The sequence below is a fragment of the Anarrhichthys ocellatus genome, unplaced genomic scaffold (assembly GCF_004355925.1).
Source record: "Anarrhichthys ocellatus isolate YVR2014 unplaced genomic scaffold, GSC_Weel_1.0 scaffold21, whole genome shotgun sequence".
Lineage (NCBI taxonomy): Eukaryota > Metazoa > Chordata > Actinopteri > Perciformes > Anarhichadidae > Anarrhichthys > Anarrhichthys ocellatus.
Window position 1 is genome coordinate 1407386 of NW_022280051.1, and position 5002 is coordinate 1412387.

The window sequence follows — 5002 nt, forward strand, 5'->3', positions numbered from 1 at the left end:
GGGGGTATGGGTGGTGCATTCCGTTATAATGCATCCAACACCAAATGATAGTCAACGAATGGATGCGTAACTTTGACACCATGATATTCATTAAATTAAACATTTGCTGTATCCTCTCTCTAGAGACAGTCAGACGACACAATAACTTCAATGTGCTTACACGGGTGCCCCTCCGCGTGCTCCCCGAATTGTCCGCGTGAGCAAACGCAGGGCGTCAGAGTCCAATACTCGTTATTTTTACCACATTAGCGTTATCTCACTGCCAGTAAAGGGGAATCCACGTAACGTTTGATAGACTCGGATGACATCTCGCGTAACGCGCACCGCTGTAACTCGGGGATTTGAACGTTAGAATGAAATACAGGTAACCTTCGCGTGACGTTATACGAGTCCTCAAATTAAGCTGCTATCGTTATTTCACATGCAGTCTCCAAATGATGAAAATGTCTAAACGTCCACGAGAGATTGTAGCGTGGAGTCCAACGTTTAAAAAAACAAAAAAAAACACAGCGTTCCAGGTTAGCGCACAGCGTTAGCCAACTAGCTCCCAGGCGTTAGCTTATGCTGATTCAAAATAAGTGAAATGCACAAAGGGTACTTCTAAAAGCTTGACAAGTCGGAGAACTTCGCCCAGGGTAATGCACGAGTCAATGTTATCCAAGCACAATTTAAGGAAACCTGGTAGCATCCTGGCTGATTGGGTACCTGGGTTGGAAAAATAGACGCCCAATGTCAGTATCTCTCCAAGATATAACGTTGGCTAACGATGTTAGCTTGGTTTAAAGCTAACTAACCCGGGCAGCTACCCACCGGTGGCTGGCCCTCGTTGGTGCTTGCACACGTAAATGAAGACTTAACCGGTCAGGGTTTTCTATGCAACATCTATAACACTTAGAAGCAGCCCTCGTCTTGCGGCATTTTGTCGCGCTAGCACAGAAATTACCAAAAAATACTCACTCCGTTCTCTGAAGAGCACCCCAGGTCCCTTTCTCTCTGTAACTCCCCTCAGTCTCACCAGAGACTAGACTCTCTCCCCTGATCTGAGGTAAAAATCCCGCCCACTGCGCTGTCACAACCACAGACGAAGTCTCCAGCCAGAGCAGTCAAGATAGTTACACTCCCGGTTGAGCCCGTGGAAAACCCATGTCCACTGGACCGGAAACCACGTGACATGTGCGTAAAACTGCGTTGTAAAGGTTTACTTATACCGGTTGAAAAGCAAACTCATCTAAATAACCCCAATGATTAAAGTCATTCATAAAAAGGTAATTTCATTATAGAACAGGTGCAGACCAAAATACCCGTTTTTATTCATAATTCAATGAAATAAAATGCGTTTCTCTCGTAACGCTATCATCCCTTTTAACTTAAGCGTTACACACGAACATGTACGGGACGCACCGTTAGACACAACAAGCTGAACGATAACATGGTCCAGTATCTGTAACGTAGAGTTTGACCAAGGCGGAAGTGAGTTGACGGGAACTATCTTGCCTCGCCTGGTTCCTTTCTGTCACAACACCGCCGGGGACATGTGATGCACGTCAAAAGGAGGATGGGTATGAACCACTGGTGTGGATTCCCATTGGTTTAGCCGGCATATCAGTCGCCTATGGAAACGGTTACGTCATGATCTCCCCCCGTACTCCCTCTTTACTCCTGTGTCGATTTATAATAACAGGATTATTCAACAGTTCAAGCCCATCATCATGATGCAGCCTGTAAAGAGCACAAACCCGAAACCTCACTGCTGCATCGTTTTTGCAGTCTGCGTGCCACTTGGGCTACACACGGCTCATCCCTCGGCGCCTAATCAAACCTGACGTCATTATTTCCATTACGTAGCGCTTTTCTTCTTCGGATTCAATGCCTCTATTCTTCCCGGTTCTTTGGTCCTGTTGAGAACGAGTCACACACTTGGCAATCAGCCTTCCTATAACCGGGACCAACCGACAGTGAAATGCAATGAACTGAATTTCATTTCAATGTAAGCAGCGGTCAATCTTTCATTTTAACCATTCCCTAAGATGAGGTGCAAAGCTGATGATGTCCACGATAGTGACAGCATTTCTTCAGTCAAGGTGAATAATACATCAGATATCTCTTTGCACGAACCACGTCAGGTAAAGACACTGCCTTTTGACAAATAACTTTATCTTAACTATAGGTGGACCACACGGTGTAAAAAGACACGAGTGGTGGTAGATGATAAACAGAAAACAAGTTAGGTGGAGGTCACAGTGTAATATACTTGCTGTCTTGACATAATGGGATTTATCATTAACACAACAGTCTCAAGTGCACAGAAGCTTTTCTCTCAGATTTGTAAACGGGGAAAGTTCAACATGCGTTTGCCTGTGCACAATTTAAATTTAGTTAGAAAATGTTTCAGAACTTGTCGACTCAAAGGTAGAAAAAGATTTAGAAAGTAAGAGAAGAAGCAGGAAAAATGTAAATGATGTAAGTTGACTTGTGCAATATGGTTAAGTCAAAAGTGGAAAGAGGAACAATCAGTCTGTCTAGATAGATAGATAGATAGATAGATAGATAGATAGATAGATAGATAGATAGATAGATAGATAACCCTGGATTATGTAATATGGTAGCATTTAGTTGTGGTTAAAAAAATTAAAGTAACACCAGTGGAATTTTGACCAATGTTTGCAAAACCAACCATCAGTGAGATGATGCAGTCAGTTGAGTGTGGGTGTCACATATGCTTCCCCGCACCCTTCACACATTTTTCGCTGTCAGTCAATCTTCTGCTGTCAAACTTCAAACTATAGAGCTGTTGCACAGCAAGCAATGCTGATGCTTTTCTCGCACATCCAACAGTAACAGGCCTCAGCTGAGCTGGGACTGGCAAACAGGCGTTGCTCCGTGGACCTTCAAACCCTGAAGTGCCAAAGTAGAGACGAGACCTATTTTTACGTCTGCCATTTTTTTACAGTTCCCTGTCAGTGGAGTGCTTTGTGTTTGGCCAACCCTGGGCAGATGTCCCTCTAACATGACACTGATGCCGCCCATTTTTCTCTGTCTATCTTTGGCTGTCCATCAGTCTGTTTATCTTCCTTCTTACTTGTTCAGATACTGCTGAAGCAAGGGGACGCACTTAACAAGAATGTAATGGTAGGAATGTTAATATATAGCTAGCTGAGCTCAATCCGGCGGTAACAAATAAATCAGCTTGTGCTAGCTGAAGCCTTACATTTGATTTTTAGATATGAGACATTTAGACATCCATCTCTCCATTTAACTGTCAGTCAGAACGCAAATAAGCACATTTCCAAAAATGTCATGCTATTTCATTGAAATGCATGACATTTAAAGACAATGGTAAGTATGTAAAACATAAATAAATCAATCGAAACAGAGAAGAGAAGCTATTAGAAGAGTTAATTTTCCTTCAAGTGTCAGCGTCTGATGTGTATTCTGTATCTAAATATGACAGACAATAGACAGTATTCTGCTTTGTGTCATCAGAGACTTTTTGTTCAGTTCAAACCACTTAATCTCCATTTCAATCCAGTTAAACACTTTGGGACCGCAGAAGTGATCAAGATGGTGAAGGCCCACACAAAGGACCTTTAAGCTGTATCCACACAACATTCTGTGGGCTGTCTGGTCTTTTGACTTGTTAATGGAGAGAATTAATTATCTACTTGTGGGGAAAAAAATAAAAAACAGAACATGCATCTACAACAGAGGGTGGAGCAGAAATCTCAGGAAATGAAGCATTGCGTAAAAACTTATTTCACATTGTTTTTAAATCTTAAGTTGCAGAGACCAATCATTTCCCCAACAGCTGTTGTCTGAGTCTTGCTGTTGACTCAGTTTCTCATGGAAATTTGCCATATGCTCCGGAGCATCTTGTGAACTACTGTAAATGTCAAGTGTCATTAGCCTGTTTGCATGCTAATGTGTTGTTCCTGTTGTCTCGAGAATGCACGTGTGATGAGGCACGCCAACACTTTCCCAAAAGGCGATATCGTCTTCAGGGTAACTTTTGCATTTATTAAAAAACACACTCAAAACAGAAACACTTAATTCATTTAGGTTGAAAGAGAGCGCATGGTTTCACAGAGAAAGATGTTGCAGAGAACAATAAGTGGGCAAAAGTGTTGCCAAAATTGATAGCCGTGGTTGTGTGTGTGTGCTGTATGTGTGTGTGTTCATCCCAACATAGAACTTTAATTACTGGGGTAGAGCTCTACACACTAAGAGACAAGATTACTTGACAAATAATTGCAGGTTCAGTCGAAGAGTGTCTAGCAACTGGCAACGCGTGAGTGCGTCTGCTGTGAGAGAGGAACTTACTTGCAGACTCGGCGTCTTATCACAGTTTTAGATAGCACGCTGCTGTGAACTGATTAAGACGTTTGCACAAGTAGCTATGCACAATGGAAAAGCGAAGAAGTCAATGGAAACAATAAATCATGAGCCACAGAGAGATTATTAGTTATTTCCTCAACAATTTCTTAAATAAACACATGACTGCGGTGGAAATGCCTATGGTGCACTTGGAGATCATGTGCCTCTTGAGCCACTGCAAGTGGAAAAATGCAAACGTGAAGATGTTTCATTACTCGACTTACACAATCAGGTCCTATCAGGGAGGACAGGCTTGAGAACCGATCTTTCAACACCACTTTGCTTCTTGAATGTACATTGGATTTTCCACTGGCTCAGCACATTGGCAAAGAGTTGGACGTGGAGCGGGAGAGGGGCTTCCTTTTTTTTGAAGAGGAAAAATTGTGTTGCATACTTTAGAGAAAGACCTCTGATCGGGGGGGTGATGATGTGTGAGAATTTTCCAATTGCAAATTAAATTAAAAGTCCTGTTGTTAACCAATTCTGTGCTTGTATTTCTTAGTTTGGAGAATGAGACATCTTGAATGCCTTATTGTTAGACCTATTATTCCAGCAGGACAGTAGCTATATCAATCAGACAAAGTTTATATTAAGAATAGGCCTCGCACATTGTAATAACAAACCTTTCTTA

The 5002-nt window shown here is 42.2% G+C and overlaps 1 protein-coding gene across 4 annotated transcripts in view; it reads right to left on the reverse strand.

The window, feature by feature from the left end:
* atp2b1a (ATPase plasma membrane Ca2+ transporting 1a) overlaps positions 1-1062 on the reverse strand; it is a 32431-nt gene extending 31369 nt beyond the window's left edge. For 3 of the 4 annotated variants that reach the window (XM_031858843.1, XM_031858844.1, XM_031858845.1), the window contains exon 1: positions 958-1061. The gene's annotated coding sequence lies outside the window, so the exon portion shown is untranslated. Of the gene's footprint in view, positions 1-957 lie in introns of all 4 variants that reach the window. The other variant, XM_031858842.1, reaches the window with a different exon arrangement.
* Positions 1063-5002: the final 3940 nt, after the last annotated feature.